This window comes from Lontra canadensis, unplaced genomic scaffold (genome assembly GCF_010015895.1).
Source record: "Lontra canadensis isolate GAN:19392208 unplaced genomic scaffold, GSC_riverotter_1.0 scaffold21, whole genome shotgun sequence".
NCBI classification, from domain to species: Eukaryota; Metazoa; Chordata; class Mammalia; order Carnivora; family Mustelidae; genus Lontra; species Lontra canadensis.
In genome coordinates this window covers 23833535-23852384 of record NW_022631015.1, presented here as the reverse complement: position 1 = coordinate 23852384, position 18850 = coordinate 23833535, and the positions used below count along the sequence as shown (strand labels likewise).

General features: G+C 44.6%; 5 non-coding genes across 5 annotated transcripts; 1 reads left to right on the top strand and 4 right to left on the bottom strand.

Moving 5' to 3' along the window:
- Nucleotides 1–9489: 9489 nt before the first annotated feature.
- Nucleotides 9490–9562, bottom strand: TRNAK-CUU. The gene has a single exon. It is a non-coding gene; the product is annotated as a tRNA-Lys (tRNA).
- Nucleotides 9563–10423: 861 nt separating this feature from the next.
- TRNAP-AGG lies at nt 10424–10495 on the bottom strand. Its single transcript has one exon. It is a non-coding gene; the product is annotated as a tRNA-Pro (tRNA).
- Nucleotides 10496–11539: 1044 nt separating this feature from the next.
- TRNAI-AAU lies at nt 11540–11613 on the bottom strand. Its single transcript has one exon. It is a non-coding gene; the product is annotated as a tRNA-Ile (tRNA).
- A 528-nt stretch (nt 11614–12141) lies between these two features.
- On the bottom strand, nt 12142–12213 carry TRNAA-CGC. Its single transcript has one exon. It is a non-coding gene; the product is annotated as a tRNA-Ala (tRNA).
- Nucleotides 12214–14089: 1876 nt separating this feature from the next.
- Nucleotides 14090–14162, top strand: TRNAK-UUU. The gene has a single exon. It is a non-coding gene; the product is annotated as a tRNA-Lys (tRNA).
- Nucleotides 14163–18850: the final 4688 nt, after the last annotated feature.

Below are 18850 nucleotides of genomic sequence, written 5' to 3'. Positions count from 1 at the left end.
GTCTCTGCCTACTTGTGATCTCTATCAAATAAATAAAATCTAAAAAAAAAAAATTACCAGTTCATATAGTATTTCTATTTTTAATTTTTTGAGGAATCTCTGTATTGTTTTCCACAGTGGTTGTACCAGTTTGTATTCCCAACAGTGCATGAAGGTTCCTTTTTCTCCACATCCCCACCAACACTTGATATTTCTTGTCTTTAGTCTAGTCATTCTGACAGGTGTGAGGTGATATCTCATTGTGCTTTTGATTTGCATTTCCCTGATAAGTGATGTTGAGCATCTTTTCATGTGTCTGTTGGCCATTTTTAAGTCTTCTTTGAGAAAATGTTGATTTGGATCATCTTTTTTTTTTTAAGACTTTATTTATTTGACAGAGAGATCACAAGTTGGCAGAGAGGCAGGCAGAGAGAGGGGAGGATGCAGGCTCCCCACTGAGTAGAGGTGGGGCTCAATCCCAGGACCCTGGGATCATGACCTGAGCCGAAGGCAGAGGCTTAACCCACTGAGCCACCCAGACACCCCTCCTCTATATTTAATCAGATTATTTGCTTTTTGGGTGTTGTGTACATTTTTCATGTATTTTGTTTAATAACCCCTTATCAGATACGTCATTTGTAAATATCTTCTCCCATTCAGTAGGCTGCCTTTTCATTTTGTTGATGGTTTTCTTCACTGTGCAAATGCTTTTTGATTTAGTGTGTTCCCAGTTTATTTTTGCTTCTGTTCCCCTCGCCTCAGGAGATATATCTAGAAAAATGTTGCTCAGTCCCATGTCAGAGAAATGACTATGTGTATTTTCTTCTAGGGGTTTTATGGTTTCCTTTCTCACATTCAGATCCTTAATCCATTTTGAGTTTATTTCTGTGTATGGTATAAGAAGGTGGTCCAGTTTCATTCTTTTCCTTGCTGTCCAGTTCTCCCAGCACCATTTACTGAAGAGACTTTTTCCCCATGGTATATTCTTGCCTCTTTTGTCATGGATTAATTGGCCATATATATGTGGGTTTATTTCTGGGTTTTCTATTCTGTTCCATTGATCTCTGTGTCTGTTTTTGTGACAGTAGCATACTGTTTTGATTACTATAGCTTTGTAGTAATCTTGAAGTACATATTATATGTGATATATATATACACACACAAATAAAATATGCACTAAAATTATAGAACCACATGGTCCTATACAAATTTTAGTGTATTTTGTTCTAGTTCTGTGAAAAATGCTGTTGGTGTTTGATAAGGATTGCATTAAATTTGTAGATTACTTTGGGTAGTGTAGGCATTTTGGCCTATTAGGGACACCTGGGTGGCTCACAGTTAAGCATCTGCCTTCTGCTTAGGTCCTGATCCCACGATGGGGGTGGGGGGGGTGGGGGGGGTGGGGATCAAGTACCTTGGGCTCCTTGCTCAGCGGGGATCCTGCTTCTCCCTCTGCCTGCCACTCTGCCTGCTTGTGTGCACTCTCTGGCAAATAAATAAAATCTTTAAAAAATATATTAATTCTTCCAGTCCGTGAGCGTGGATTATCTTTCCATGTGATTGTGTCATCTTCAGTTTGTTTCATCAGAGTTTAACAGTTTCAGAGTACAGGTCTTTCACCTCCTCGGTTAAGTTTCTTCCTAGGTATTTTATTCTTTTTAGTGCAATTGTAAGTGGATTATTTTCTTAATTTCTTTCTGCTACTTCATTATTAGTGTTTAGAACAGTTAGGCCACTTTGAATCCTGTCTCTTACTGGCTGTGTGACCCCTCAAACCTCTTTGTGCCCTTGCAAAAGGGGATCATGATAATACAGATAATACACATCCTTAGGGGTTTTATTGTGAGTCTGAAATGAAACAGCATTTGTAAAGCAAAGTGTATGGGGTGCACTCCTCAGTCCCACCCCCACCGGCTCAAGCAGGGGAACCCCCACAGGGGCTTTGACAGGTTTTCATCTAGGTCCCACCTTTGGATAATTCAGAGTGGAAAAGTTCAAGAATATACGATATGAAGCATAAGGGTAACCGTTTACTCCTTAAAACAACAGGTTGCAAACAATTTCACAAAAAATTCAGGTACATGGAATTTAGACTACATAAATGACAAGATCTGAGTGAGATTAATTAAGGAAACCCTCCTAGATGGAATGAAATTCTCTAGACAGGAATTTTGAAGAGGTGATTGATAAAAACCACTTTTGACAAAAGTAGAGACATTTTTCATTGATTCCAAGATCATGTGTGTGTGTGTGTAAGCAAGGTCTTAAAGCTACTTTTTTTTTTTTTTTACATTGGGCTCAGTAGTCATAATTGAATGAGAAGTCAGCTGCTAGAGTTTTGAGACTCAATGAAAAGCAGCAGTTTATACACAACAGTGACCTTTATATTTACAAACATGTATCAGGCACTGACTATCCAGCTACTATGTGGCTAAGTGCTTGGAACACACACTGCAGTAAATAGGACAGTCTCGGTCTCCAGGAGCAGTCAGAATTTAAGAGCTCAAAGAATAAGTTTGAGTAGGTCATGGAGTTAATGGTTGTAGCTTTGAAGGCTTAACTCAGGATGTGTGGTATTTAACTTAATGGAACCTCTGTGGTTGGACCATACTTTGATAAAAGTGTATTCTACTAATGTAAACATTTGTTTTTCAGAAAAAGTCCTGGATTCCTTGAACTCTCGACTCCAGTTGATGCGTATGTGCTGAAACACAAGACGTGAAGATGATTGGCAAAGGCCAGAATAAACCAATCTTTGTCTACATGGGCCCTGCCTTAAGGTAGGTCATTTGGCCTCTGGTACACTGTAGAGGTTGGTTGCAAATACCTCACATGAAGACTGTCATGAGATGGTTAAAATATCAACAGACGTAAGTATTTCCAGGAGTTTCTCAAAGTAAAATTTTACATTTTTTCCACTGAGTTTTGTTTTTTTAATTGATTTTGTAACTTTGCCTTCCTCCCTGATTTCCGGAAGCGGTATTCTATACTCATAAGTGTAAGACTGAAGAAGGGAAAAGCTAAAAAAGTTAGGAATGTAAGAAAATGTAATAAAGTAAAGGAAAAGTCTATAAAACTTTGTCAGACATTAGATAACAATCTGGAAAAAGAATCTAACCTGTCCCAAGTACAGATAGGTACGAGGCATCACATACCCTCTACCAACTGAGGTCAGGAACTTTCCGTGCTGATGTGTTTAAAAGTTGGCTCCTGGGAATAAAGCGTGGTGCCTTCAGTGCGGCGAGGGCTTTATAAGTGGTCATTGTGAAGTTTTGGTGACTAAAAGAATGGTCATAGGTAGCTCTTGTGACACTGTATGAGGTAGGAGTTAATATTCTCAAAGAGGTAACTTGTCCAAGTTAAGACTGCTAAGAAACACAGTCACAGTCTATCCTGACACTAGATGACCTGTGTGATACCGTCACCTGTTGGTGTGAACACAGCAATGACAGGTACCAGGAGAATCAGGGCGCCTGGCTGATGCTCTGGAGAGAAGGTACAACATAGAGAACTGGTAGAGGACTTTGAGTTGCAGACAAGTTTGGTGAAAGGTAAATGAAAGCTGAATATGAGAACTCATTATCTGATTGTCCCCAGTCCTCTTATATTCATTCATACAGTGCCCTTCCCCCAATTAATGCAGGGACTTCTCCCTCAAGAAGCCTTTTACAACGTAGCTCCCTCAGGCCTATCCCGACTCCTGGTCCTGCCTCTCAGGGCAGCCCCCACCACCACTTTTTTTTTTTTTTTTTTTTAAACACCTACTGAGTTATTAGCCAAGATCTGTGGAAGGTGTCTCCTACCTGGATTCTTCTAGGTATTAGGGAGAGGTATCCCCCCCCCTTTTTTTTTTTTTGAAGACTTTATTTATTAGAGATCACAAGTAGGCAGAGTCAGGCGGGGGGGCGGGGGGTAGGGGGGAGCAGGCTCCCTGCGGAGCAGAGAGCCCAATGTGGGACTGGATCCCAAGACCCTGAGACCATGACCTGAGCCTAAGGCAGAGGCTTAACCCACTGAGCCACCCAGGCGTCCCGAGAGGTATCCCTTTTCTGACCTCCTTTTATCATACTGTTTTCCCTTTCTGAAACCTACTTTGAGTCTGTTGTTTCCGCATTGAACGCTGATATATTTCAAATGAGAACACATGTTCCTAGAAGGGGGCCTATGGAGGGACCTTCCCAGACAGAGCTAACTTTTTCTGGATACGGTTTCTTCCACTCAGATCCTAGGATTATTCATAGACGCATTAAGCAAAGGGAGCAGTGCCTTATCCTTAATGAGACTCGAAAGAGTGTGAGGGGCTAGAAAGAAAGCATGTTAATTTAATCTTTACACCACACCAGGAACTGATTGCTTCCCTTGTTCTTTGTTACAGGATAGTTGAGGCCCCTTTCCCAGAGGCACTACCGTGGAATCCGGTCATGCGTGCAGCAGTTTTCTGAGCTATAGTCTCTGAAAGTAGCGGAGGTCATTCGTTACATTTTCCTCTCTATCGCTTCTGGAAATACTACTATCTTTTGTTTCTGGAATGCCTGGGGGGTCATCCTCTGGGGCACTGGTACAGATAACCACTCTTGAGTAAGATGCTTCCTTTCTCCTTGGCCTACGGCTGGGCCTCTAACAGGTTTCCTAGTCTGCCCCGGAAACAGGATGGAGCCCTTGCCTTCCTTTACCCTTCACTTGGCCCACCGGCCCACCGAGCCAGGCCTCCGAAGCACACTGGGCTGCACGGGTTGCTGTTGCCCTCCTTCCCTGGACAGGCCGGACCAGAACCTTATGTTCACAACACTGTGCTTCTGCCTCCCGTTGCTTTTTTCCAGAGACTGACCTCCCAAGTTCAGATTTCTCTCTAGACTTCCACAGCTGGGTCAGCAGCCCCTCACATTACTAAGGTCTGGCTTTTTTTTATTCATCCCTGACTCAGTCCAGTACCGTTCAAGCTTTAGTCATGAACAGAGTCTGTGCATTCTACTTCCAGATTAACTGTCCTGAGAAAAAGCCCCTGTAAGATGGCTTTTTAATTTAGTAGTATTTATAATACAGTGTTATATGTATTAAAGATCATGTTGAGCGTACTAAAGTTGAAATCATTCATTCAAAAAATATCTGAGTACTTACCATGTGCTAGAGAAGTTTCTGAGTTCCAAATGTCACCTTGTGTTTTGAATGGGGTTTTTTTGGTCCCCCTCTTATGGACTGAATTGTGCCCCCATATTCGTATATTAAAGCTTTATTGATGTATACACTGAACCCGCAGTGTGGCTGTATTCAGAATAAGTAAGTAAAGTTAATGGGGTCATAAGGGTAGAGCCCTGATGCACTCTGATTGGTGTCCTTACAAGAAGAGAACTCACCCTCTCTTTTCCATGTGAGGACACAATGAGAACGCAGTCTTCTGCAAACCAAGAAGAGAGCTCTTACCAGAAAATGAATCAGCTGGCACCTTGATCTTGGACTTCTCAACCTCCAGAACTGATAAAATAAATTCTGTTAAGCCCCCCAGTGTATGGTGTTTTGCTTTGGCAGCCCCAGCATAGTAAAACCCACTCCCTCCCCAGGCCCTTTCTAACCTCCTTTCATCAAGGACTCCTTTGCAGTTAAAATGTTATTTCAAAGGAGTTAGGCTAGCTGGTGCTCAGGACCAAGCTTAGGGACAGCCTTGGTCATGGAGATGATGCCACAGGTCTTAGGTTCAGAATTCAATTTTTAAATATGTCAACTCAGTTTTAATAATACAGCAAAGGAGCTGTAAAAACAGGAAAAATCCATATGTTCCAAGCAACCCAAAAGATGTTTATAATCCAGAAATCTAATAAGTTTATTGACAGAAGGATATGTGCTTTATTAATACTAGTAATACTTGTACCTAGGATAACCCATTACAGTTCTTGCGGCACCCTGGAAATCAAAGCATCAAGCAGAGGCTATCAGGTGAGGAAGGGAGATCCACAACATGTGGTCCGGAAATCCTGTTGTCCTGTCAGGTGGGCAGAATATATGAATCAGATATAAGGTCTTCGTTCCTTTGATTTTACTCGGTAAATGCTTGTGATTTCTTAACTATCCAAATCATGTCACCATCCTCTATTTTTAAATCAGTCACACCAAGCCCCCTCGTTTCCTAGGCCCAGACAGCTGAAACACAGCAGAGGATTTAATTCTCACTGAGCCAGTTACATTCACCCAGTAGGTGGAAAATAGCCCTCAAGAAGGCACGGACCATGTTGTATGTGTGTTACCATTTTAGGTATCTAGCACGAGAAAGGTGCTTACTAAAAGTTGATTTGAAAAACTCTGCCTTGTTAAAAGAGACTTGGAAAACAGGGTTCAGTGTACCCTTCTAGGAAAGTTACTTTTTGATTCTTGGTTTCATTCTGTATGTAATGACAATATCTCCAAACACTAGGGAGTCCGCCTAGTTTAAACCATGTGATTCCCTGTACCTAACTTACAGGTATGACTGAGCTAAATAGGCAAAATACAGAAGAGTTTCAGAACTAAATATAACCTCACACGGAGCAAGTGATCTAATAATGACAATATTCAGGCTCCTGGGTAAAGAAAAAAGGAAGGTTTGGTTGGGAAAGGATGGAGGGTGGTAATTTGTGGTGACGCCATCGTGCTCGGATATGCCAGGGTTCAAGGTAGTTTGGGGGTGGGGGGCGGACAGTGAGCAGTATCAGGTGTTCACAACAACATAAATAATGTTGGTGTCTAACTCCTTTTGCTCTGATTATACACTAGCCAACCTTTCATAGGAATTTTGGCCTCTGAGATGAGGGCAGTTATAAACACACACACACACACACACAGCCGCCTAAATTTGTTTCTTGGCCTAAGTTTATCAAGCTGGCACTCTAAATTAGTGATTCCTGATTATCCTTCATGGCCACCAGATAACCCCTGGAACGGCCTTCCAGACATACCCAGAAAACCACTCACTTCTCCACTCCTGCTCTGTGACTACTCTGGTCTCACTTGACACTTTGGTTGCCAGAAGCCTCCCAACCGGTGTCCTTGTTTCTACCACTTTCCCCTTGAGCTCCATCCTCAACACAATAGCCAGAGTTCCCCTTTTACAAGGTAGATTAGATCCTATTACCCTTCTGCACAGAAATTTCAGAGACTTCCTGTCTCACCCAATTCAAAGTCCTTACAAAGCCTGTGAGGTCTCACACGTTTTTACCTCCTCCCCCTACTTTCTCTCCAAACATTCTGTTGCAGCCACACTACCGCAAACGTGCTCCTGCCTTCAGTTCTGCCTGATCCCTCTATTTAGAAACTTGAAAAATGAAGTGTGGTTTCTCTGTGCTCAAACGCCCCCTTCAGGACACCTAACCCGACAGCCCTGATTGCTACCACAACACGCCTTCGCTCTCCGCAGCACGCTGACCACATCCAACATCAAGTTCAGTTGACTTGTATGTGTATTTGTTACTGTCTGCCTCCCCACCATGGACTGTAAGGGGCAGGGACCTTTGCTTTGTTCACTGATAAATCCCAAACACCCAAAACAATGCCTGACACAGGAGCGAGCAGTACATGTGTGGGATGAATAAATGGCCAAGTATGTTCCATTTGGGTCATTGGCATCTCATCCCTCCAGAGTTTACCTGAACAGGGAAGAGGGATGGAGAGAGAAGGGGGCAAAAAAAAAACCCCGTAACATCAGGTTTCTGAACCCAAAAGCTCATGTTACACACCTAGAATCAGTTTCCCGTAAGATCTTGGCTCCCTGTGAATTCTAGCCTGACTAGGCCACCAAGTTGCCATGTCCATCATGTTAGAAAGAAGCACCTCAAAAGCACCAGTTTCTAAACCACTAGAGATTCAGCTTCACAGCAGCTGAGCTGGGGCCCAGGAATCAAATTTTTGAAACTCACCAGTTGGTTCACATGCACAGCCAGATCCAGATACCAAAGTTACGGCACCTCCGCTGGACAGTCCTGAGGCCTGAAGAGAACATCAGGACAGTGTTAGCGAAGAGAGAGGACCCCATGCGGCTAATTGGGCTTTAAGAATCAAGGAAGAGGGGCACGTGGGTGGCTCAGTGGGTTAAGCCTCTGCCTTCGGCTCAGGGTCCTGGGATCGAGCCCCGCATCGGGTTCTCTGCTCGGCAATGAGCCTGCTTCCCCCTCTCTCTGCCTGCCTCTCTGCCTACTTGTGCGCTCTCTCTCTCTGTCAAATAAATAAATAAAATCTTAAAAAAAAAAAAAAAGAATCAAGGAAGAGGTACATACGTGTGTGCTTTCTCTGTTATGGCCGGGGCATTTTGTCAGTCAATGCTAGCGAGCCCACAATGGCTTCAAAGGAATGACAAAGGAAGACTGGCACGGTGGAATGTTCACAGAGGGACAGGGAAATCTCACAATACAAGTCTTGGTCAGTTTGACCATGGGAATGATTTTCAGGCCACTCAGTAACAGTAAAGTCCACTCATATCTGGGATAGTAGCACCCCTGCGCAGAGCTGAGTTGACCTCGACCACAATCAGCGTAGATCTGTAGGCGAAAAAAGGGTACACGGTAGGCACGATGTGAACAAACATCAGGGACTGAACAGGGCAGGTTTTTTTCGAGAGGGTGGAGAGTTCAGACGAGTTGGAGGTAGAAATGCAGTTTGGATTTTGGAAAAGCCTACATCTTTAGATTCCGTCGTGTAGGCAACTGCAATTTGTTGTCGGTTGTTTGGTTCTTCCACTTGTCATATATGAAGAAAGTTTGGAAAGAGCCTTGTTTTGGGAGGTCCCTTGTGCTGTCCAGGTGTGGTGAACAGGAACTGAACAGGTGTGTGAGGCAGTGGTAATAGAAAATTCACCCCAATAAAATAAGACAAAATCAGACAGGGAGACTAACCATAAGAGAGGTAACTCTAGGGAAAAAAATGAGGGTTGCTGAGGCGGGGGATGAGGGTAAGTGGGTGATATAATGGGCACTGGGTGTTATATGCAACTGATGAATCACTGAACTCTACCTTGGAACCCCCTGCCAAAAAAAAAAAAAAAGGAAAGGGGAAAATGACACTTGCTTGGGCCAGGAAGTGGAGTCACCATTCTGGAAACTGCGCGGACAATGCTGCCCATCACACTGGTCCCTGTGTTTGAACTGTTTCTCCACCTTCAGACTTTACCTTTTCCAACATCTCTGCATCCTTCTCCCCGTATCCTAAACCCTTTTTTCGGGGGGTAGTACTTCAGAATCATCTGAGGAGCTTAAATGTACAGAGCCGGTTGCCTACCACAGACTTGTAGTATTAAAATCTCTAAGTGGCCAGAAAAAAAATGCATTCCCACCAGGGGTCGACGAGCCCAATCTGCAAGATTAATAGAGCAGGTCGGAGGAGCTCTGCAGAGCCACTGAACTGTGGCCACTCACCGTGATTCCATTAATTCCACACCTCAGAAGTGCTGATCTCCAAAACTCCTCTTGTTTGACAGCGGTGTGGGACCTCCTTTCTGAATGTGCAGAAATTCAGTTAAAGTAAAACACTGGAAGAGAAAGCAAAAGTATACGCCCAACGTGGGGCTCGAACCCACGACCCTGAGATTAAGAGTCTCATGCTCTACCGACTGAGCTAGCCGGGCAGTTAGGAATATGCTTCCCCCTATCTATTATGAGGACATACACATTCCTCTTGACTCACTAGGAACACAAAATTCTAAATTTTTGTCTGATCTTGTCTTCTAAGGAGGATGACCTGAAAGGCAAAGCATATAAGCATATCTGAAATTTTTTGTACTTCTCCACCATCAAGGCTTACACACACAGAAAAGGGAGGGGAGGTGCAATTTCATTTTAATATAAAATATTTGACAACCCCTGAACCAGGACCCAGTGATTTTTTTTTGTTTTGTCTACCGCTGACTGCAGAATTTCATTAAATATAATAGATACTAAATAAAATAAATAGATACTAAATAAATATGTGCTTAATGAGAACCAAACCTGCAGGAGGTGAGGGGAAAGCTCCCCTTCCCAATAAGGAAGCAGAACCCCAATCCCCCGAAAGATGGGGGAACAGTCAACGCTGTGCTAACAAGGAAAGCCGAAATCTCTTGTACAAAGGTTGCCAAAACCCCAACTCTATAGTTGTTTTATTTTTCCATAAAAAAGTGATGCATGAATGGTGGATGACCTCGAACTGAGAGGTGACCATCGTCTTCCTATGCTTTCACACGATCACAACTGTGGCGCTGGAACATCTAGAAGAACCAGAAACATCAGCCTTTGCAAAAATCACTTTAGAGCTGATAGAACACGGAATAAAAGGTAAAACTGAGAAGTGCTTGTCCCTTTTAAGGGAGTCACCACGTTAGTTCCTGGGATTGAGTGCATGTGCAGCCTTACACATTTCTACATGAAGGTATAGCCGCTGAATGGGATGGCGGCTGTATGCGTTTGTGTTGTGTTAGAACTTAACGCTGAGTTAGAGGGCAACAAAAGACGGGCTCGTCCGGGATTTGAACCCGGGACCTCTCGCACCCTAAGCGAGAATCATACCCCTAGACCAACGAGCCACACATGCCATGTTCCTCTGAATACATTAAATATTTAGTAAAAAAAAATTTTTTGTGTGTGTGTATCGCATGCACGTTTAGGTGCATACAACCATAACCGGTCTTTGACTCTCCCTCCTTCCCTTCTACTTTTGAAACTGGGAAAACGTAGCTCCCAGCACCTCCCCGGCTCTTTTCGCGACCCAATCCTCTTAAGGAGCCCACGACGCCTTCGCAAAGCGCGGACCCTGCTCCATAGGAGACTACCGCGGCGGCTGTCCAGACAGCACCCACCGGTGCTCCTGGTCCCCTGCACGTTGTCGGCGTGCGGGGGCAAGGCCCGAGAGGCCCCCCAGCCCGGCAGCGGGAGCCGGGCCCGCCGCTCGCGCGCCCCCGACTGCCGGGGGTCTGTCGGCTGGATCCCGGGGTTCTCCAGGCCCAGAGCGGACGCGTGGGAGCCCCTCAACGGGACTGAAATCAGTAGGGTCGCGAATGAAGAAAGGAAATCGGCTGTGCCAAGACCGAGACACAGAGTTAGGGAGCCGAGAGCTGGCTTCCGTGGGACATGAGGCTGACACGGGACCCGGCCAGAACCGCGGGGCTGCGGGCATCTGCACGGAGACAGGACGCAAGGGCTGAGTCCTCCCTTCCCTGAGAACATGCTTGCCTCTAGACGGACTCCCCCCTGCCCTGCGTGCTGCTGAACCCAAACCCAAGCCCTCAGCCAAGCAGTCAGCAAAACGATCCCTATCTTCTCATCTCACAGGAGTCCGCGTGGCGGAAACCTGTTTCTGGACTATTTCAAGGGCAGTGTTTAGGGCGCTGCACAAACAGGTGACATGTTTCCTTCTAATGAATTTAATCGTCCCTCAGGAGTCCTGCTGCTTTTCTGCTGCTTTCTGAGCTCGCTGGCTTACCAAGAGGGGTTCTCTGAGTTCTCCTAGGATGGTTTGGACTCGTGGCAAAATGTTCCTTGTGGGGACACAGTGAACTGTCTTACCTTAGATGGTGGTCCTCCTTTTCCACCCAAAAGCGGCTAAGGAAAGAGGATAGAAAACGAATTACTGGCCCGTACGGGGATCGAACCCGCGACCTTGGCGTTATTAGCACCACGCTCTAACCAACTGAGCTAACCGGCCGACAACGGAAAAAGTGTTTCCAAAGTTCTAGTAAGAAGGTATTCTTGTTACTGTTGCTTTTTATGCTGTGAGCTACACAGTATATCATCCGAGCTGCTGACGTCCATTTTGCCCCCACCGAGCTAGGCTTCCTCCTTTTCCCAATACTTGTCCTATTTTTTTTTGTGCCAGCAATGAGACTCTAGCAATAACCCTTTATCTCCTCTCTGTATTTTCAGGCCAAGATTATCTCTGCCTTTTAAGGCCAGCCAGATACTACAAACTGCCTGATAATAATGGGTCCTGGGCTGATTTCCAAGCTGCTCTCTTGGTCATCTCTCCCTTGGTCATCTCTCCCTTGGGTGCTTTTATCTACGTTTCCAGTTTTATTGGTTTCAGATAAAGATATCCCCAAATGTTTCCCTCTCTCTATACACAGCTCTAAATGAAGTGGGTAGAACACTGTAGGAAACTGATGAATAGGAGGATAAAAGTCTAATGATACCACATTTTAAAAACATAGTTTCTGATTGTGTAGCTAAAACAGCTTGGAGATGCCGGGGATCGAACCCGGGGCCTCATACATGCGAAGCATGCGCTCTACCACTGAGCTACATCCCCAACCCTATAACATATATCTTTGTAACTCTTCCCAATTCTTTGAATCCTATTTTTGTCCCCAGCAACTATAAAATTTTTTGAATGCTAGTTACATTTTCCTTTACTTATTTAGCTAAATCATGAAATGGTTAAAGGGATAACATCAGTGTTCCAAGTAAAGTAAGTCTTCTAGCCATCAGACCGTTGTCAAGCACTTAACCTGGAGACCAAAAGATGGAACGAAATACCTAAAAGTCTGATGAGAAAAGGGAGAGGGGGACACCATTCAAAAGCTTCTTTCTCACTATATGTTATCTAACTCAAATTTAAATATTTGAAAATAAAATGAGCTTCTTTCTTTCCTTTTTTCTTTTACTTTAAAGACAAGTGAGGGGTACTGCAGCCATGCTAGGCTGTCTACAGGCTGATAAGATCACAGGAAAGGTGCAGTTGAATTGAGAGACAAGTGGTAGAGAACTGATGAGAAATGTCTCACAACATGGGATATTTATTTACTTGAAGATAAATTGGCTGAGGAATTAATCACCTAAGAAAATTCTTCCACCTAGGTAAAACAGATCCCAGTAACACAGGCACCTCTTACCCCCATGAAGCAGGTCTTCTAGGGTCATAGTTTGCCTTGGGACTCAGAATGTCCAGTACTAAAACTAGAAAGAGTTAATCACCTCAATGTCTAGTCCACTCCCAGAATCCAGAATTCCCAGCCCCAAACCCCTAAGCTGGCTTCCAAGAATGGAGTCTCTGGAGCACAAAGCTGGGAAGAGGAGGGAGGAGCTGGGTCAGCAGCAGGCCTCCTGCTTTCGAATTTTGGACGCTTGGTCCCAGGCCTGCAAATGTTAGGGAACCCTAGTGTTTGAGGGAATGTGGTCAGTGATTAGTAGAATTTCATGCCCAAAATGTGCTGGTACTGAAGGACACTGAGAAGATGATTAAGTAAACAGAGATGCCTAAATAAACCTGAGATTGGTTTTGTTTTTATTTTGATTTTTTTTTTAATAAATCCTTAAGTTTGAATTTCATCATGGAAGTTTCCACAGTATATTGTTCAGAAACTTAAAAACACTGTAATAGATGCCAAATTATAAAGAACATGAGATGGAAAATAAACCCCAAATTCAACAGTGCTTACCTGGAAAGATGAAGAGATAGGACCCTGGGGGACAAATGAATGTTGGGAATTATCTTTCTAAGCTGAGAAATATATCTGTAATTACATGTGCACAGTATTCTCATTAGTCTTAAAATGCATTTATGATTTAAGATGTGAATAACCAAGGACAATGGGTGTATGGCAACTCTGTATATTTTTGTAATTTAGTAAATCTAAAACTCCTCAAAAATTAAAAATTTATTTAAATAAAAAAACTAATAAATAAAGACAGCCGAGACCCAGCACAAAATCAAACCACTCCATTTCTCAACCCAAACTCAGGTGTCCAAAGTGTTGTCTAAAACCTTAGAAGCACTGGCAATGGATCAGCTTCCTTTTGAAAAGGCTCTATTTGAGCCCAAATGTAGAATATTTGTCTCTGGGAAGCCTAGGAATTGAAGGCCAGCATTCTGTAGTTCTTGACTGCACTGAATTCTGTACGGTATAGCATATATATCTATATATATAGTATTGACCTATACATATGGTGTACAGCTATACTTTATATAGAAAAAGAATTTGGGGCAGTATTATATTTAATTTAACACAGATTTCAGTATTAAAGAGCTCCCTCCTTGTGACTGAGTTTCTATGCTGATTGGTGTACTTATAACCATTTCCTGAATGAGTGGTTCTGAACCAGAATCATACGATAAACTTGTAAATTTCCTTGCAAGTTTGTAGATAAATTGACTACAGCTGATGTGTAAGACACTTTCTTTGTGAGCCCGGATAGCTCAGTCGGTAGAGCATCAGACTTTTAATCTGAGGGTCCAGGGTTCAAGTCCCTGTTCGGGCGTTAGCCCTTTTCTTCCCTATTCTTACATTTTTAACCCAGTAAATAGTTAACAGGAAAGAAGATAACCTCAAATCACGGGCTAACTAAAAAATGAGAGGGGATCCTGAGCATGGCACAGATATCACAACCTCCGACCTGTTCAGGAAATAGAAGGGCCTTTTAGTAAGGTGCTGCAGCGCTCTCAACATTTTGTCTAGAGCACAAGTAAAAGTTTCATTAACAATGGCCACAAATTATCAAAAGTCAAACTCTTGTTTGAAAAGCCACAAAAATACAGAACTGCTCCCTCTGCCCTACACTGAGGTGCTCCTTTCCGGTCCTCTGCTTTGCTCAGCCCCCAGGGATACCCACATAAACCACAGGGGTCACTCTGAACTCAGGTCAGCAGCTTCCAAACTTTTTGGCCCATGTCCAGTTTGAAGTTGAGTTTACATCTGCAACCAGACACACAAATGTAGCAGGAACGAAAATTGCCTGAATTACCACTTACTCGCACACGTGCACTGCATTCTGATGTTTCAGATTCCATCCCATTCTTTACGATGCTGGGAGCTACCCACCATTAAACTGATTTCACATTCCCCTCATCGGGAAACACCGGGCTTAGAGTGGTCATAAAGATGCAATGTAATGTATAGTACAGGGCAATGGGGTCCTATGCCGAGTAACCTGCCTGCCCTGCCCCTTCCCTAAACCCCAGTCCCCTTCTTAGAGTGACCCAAAACCTCAAGTCCCCTGAGTACACTGGTGCGAACACCATCTCTGCCCTGGAAGGAACCACTGAGCAAACAGGATGTGGCAGCCCTTGACTGAGACTTCATTTGGTCACTGCCCAAAGCAGAATTTTCATCCCACTGGATCCAGAAGATAACAGAGAAAGTGGATTTTACACTGCTATGAAAAATCATCAAAAAAGCTGCAAAACCTCTGAGAAAAAAGGACAGAACATTCCTTGTCAGTTGCCTTGGCACAGTCGGGAGCAGGTTGGCCTCATAATACGAGGGCCTTGAGCTCAGTCCTCAGAAAAAGGATAGCGTTTTGCAGGGAAAAAAAAGAAATCCAATATGACCATTATTATTACTGCTACTAGAGTCACAGGAGCAATATCTTCTTGAAGGGCCATCACTTTTTGAAAACTTTTCCTGCCTGTTAGGCAGTCCACGTGGGTTTCTTTAAAATGCTCAGAGCTTTTTCGAAAGGAAAGAAACTTCCATTAACTTTAATTAACCACAACAGGGCAACTGTATCTCACAACCTTTTAAAATAAGCAGTGGGAGGGAGTCACATTAATTCCAAAATGATTCCAACATGGTCTCAGAGAATGTGCTAAGCAGTAATCAGTGTTGAGCAGCTACACTGTTTAAGAAGACAAAGGACTTACCAATACATCAGTATGCCTACCTAGATGAGTGTTGAAAGATTCCCTTTCTTTTCTCTGTCTTGAGGGGAAGTGTGGGACAGAAGGAGAAGACAACCATTTCCACTTTTCCATTCCGGATCTTAGTGGGCTGAAACCCCAGCCCTGCTGTGCTGCTTGTTATCTGTGCTCCAACAAGAGCCCACCTGGCTGCAGTTGGTCAAATGACAGACTCGCCAAGAATGTTACCCCAGTTCCAGGAGACAAGGGACTTACACATTAGATCATTATAACCTGACATTGGATTAAGGAAACAGACACACTGTAATTCCATTCTACACTATTGTCCGATCTCTAAACCTGTCTCCATGAACCTTCAACCACCTGAAACTCAACTAGTGCTAATCATCTGCTTTATCAGACAAAGCCAAATGCGTGGCTGGCACCCTCCACTCAAGAAACCCAGCAGCCCTGAGGTTGGTGCCCAGAGGAAACAGCTACTAGAAATGTCCCTGGGTCCCTTCTATTCGGCAAGTGAGTTTAGGCAAACATTCAGATCTAAATTTCCCAAGCCAAGCTTCTTAAAAAAAAAAAAAAAAAAAAAAAAAAAAGATGAAGAAGAAAGAAAGAAAACAAAAGAAAAAAACTTCAATGAGTGAAAGCAACTCATTGTTGGGCCATAATCCTTCTTTGATGAATCTCTCACATTTCTGCATGTATTGCTAGCAAGGCACTGAATGCTCTTTGTCCTGGATTTTCTTTTTAAGGGCGCTTATACAGCAAACACCCCCGGAAGACAGTCTCTCCAGAGTGACGACTGGCATGCTTACTGCTCATTATAAAATAACGGGGATCCACGGTTTATGGTTTCTCTCTTAGAACCCAATGAATGCAGAGATGTCATGGTTTTGCCCTCTGAGAATTAGAGCCAGGAAACCAAAGAAAAAAAATGCTGATAGTCTGGCTAGTGCTATTACTAGAATAATAGACTTTCCATTGTCCCTAACCCAGGAGTCTAGTGAGTTACACGAGTATCCGGGAAACTGTGTGCAGCAAGCTTAGCTTGCAAAGTTTGGGTAAAGTTTCCGACCCTTCACATTTCCTGGCACTCATCAACCCCACGCTCTCTTCCTTCAGGGAAGGAAGGGTGTGGACAGCATTCTTTAGCACCCCTATCTAAATGAATTCATGCATGTAAGTAAATACAGGTATGTTATATATTTAGTACATATATTTAGTCATATATATATAACTAAAATTAATATAGTTAACAATACTGTGTTACATATTTGAAAGTTGCTAAGAGAGTAAATCTGGAATGTTCTCATCACACACACAAATTTTTTTTGGCATTATGTAAAGTGACAGATGTTTACCAGACATTGTGGTGATCACTTCACAATGTTCCCAAATACTGGATCATTACATTGTACAAGCTGAAACTAATACATTGTATGTCAACTGTACCTCAGAAAAAAGAAATAAATTTTTAAAAATGACCGAATTAAGGGGTGAATTCTGATTTATTTTTAGGATCCCTCAAAACTTCATCATAGTCACCTATAAGAAATGTCACCATGCCCAAGAAAAATAATAGTTAAATCACTAGTATCTACATCTCTGGGGGTTGGGGAGCCCTCAAGGAGCCAGACACTGTGGTCAGCACCTCCGCTGGTTTTCTTAGCTTGGCAACTAGTGAACTTGGATGGGAAAAATATCTACATTCTCAAAATCTCTAACCTTGAACTGAAATGTGGCATACCCTTCCCGTAAGAATGTAGGAAACAAACTATGGTCCGAAGTTCCTGTGGTTCTGTCACCAAGGAAAATCACTGACATTTTCTCATTGAGGAGGGCAACACAGGCAAGAGAGATGTAGCTTAAATTAATGAATTAATCTCCTTATAACCCGCAGCACACGGATTCAAAAATCCTGAGACACGCAGCACCCGACAGTCCTCAAGGAACTCACGGCTGCCTTAATGCGCACGTGTTATAAACAACCTAAAGCTCCCTTAACAATAGCCAGACCTCCAGGGTCCTGGGCACCCTGCTCTCAGCACCCAGAAATTCCTGAAACTTCCCTTAGCTCTACCTTCCCTCCCTCTACAAACTTAAACGCGTCTCATAGTCCCTCCCACAATCACAGCTGCAGCTCTTCCTGCCCACGGTCCCGACCCTATGCTGTCATAGAAACACTTTTTGGCACCCAAAACGTCCCAAGAATTCTTTCCTGGCCCTTCGCCCCGGACCCCCGTTCAGAGCACGTCAACATCTCGTACTCACTGTTTCGACGTGACGCGTCCTGAGATGGGTCTTGTCGTTGAGGAGACAGTGCGTTCACGCCGTGTCACTTGTTATTTCACTCGTTCGGGAACTGCTGTGTCGCTCGACTGGCTCTTTCGTCCTTCTAGGGGTTTCGTACTGCTCTTTAGAAGCAGTCGCGAGAAGGGCTCCCCGCGCCGCTTCAGGAGGCCAGAGGGCCTCGGGGAAGCTAACAAAGGCAGAGGCCGCGCACCGAGACCCTGCGGGTTCCGACCACCCCTTGCGGAAGGGGACTTGGGGTGAGCACCTGGGAGCCCGCGCCTGAGCAAGGTTGTGCGGGGTCCGAGCAGTGATAAGGGCAGGAGCCTCACGGCCCCAGCCTCCCTTTGCTCCCGGGTAGGGTCCACAGAGGCGGCCCACGGGCCTAGAAGGGCCGGAAGTGCTTCGCCGGACGCGCCCCGGGCGGATGCGGGCGGGCCCTCGGCGTTCACGGGGACGGCCCACGTGCAGCGGCCTACGCGGGCCGCTGGAGGCCTGGCGCGGGTGCTACGGAGATCCCTGTGATGCCTCTGCAGGACAGGACTTTTAGAGTGGGCAGTAAGGCTCTTGCGGGAGGCCCGGAGGCCAGCAAGGAGGAGGCCACGGCCGGCTGTGGGGAAGGCCAGAGGCCCGTCCTGGCAGCGTCCGCCAGAAGCTGGATCCTACCAGGCAGGCCCAAGATGGCGGCGCCACGACCGGAAACCCCTGGGCAAGGGAGGAGGGAAAAAGCGGGAAACCCTGCTTCCCGCCCCAAGTGATGAACACTCCGCCCCCTAGTTAAGTCTGTAAAAGAAACACAACCCCTAGGTTGCACAGCTTGCGCGCGCGCTCGCTCTTTTTCTCTTTTTGTCTCTCTCGAGCTGTGTGCTCTCAAGTCTGGAGATTGTACTTTTTAATAAACTTTCCCACGTGTGTCGCTGGTCCGCTGTGCTGCGCATCTGTCCCTGAATTCCTTATCATGACGAGGCCGGGGGCCTCCCCAGCTCACCAGCCAACAGAACTAAGCGGGACAAGGGTGGATACAGGA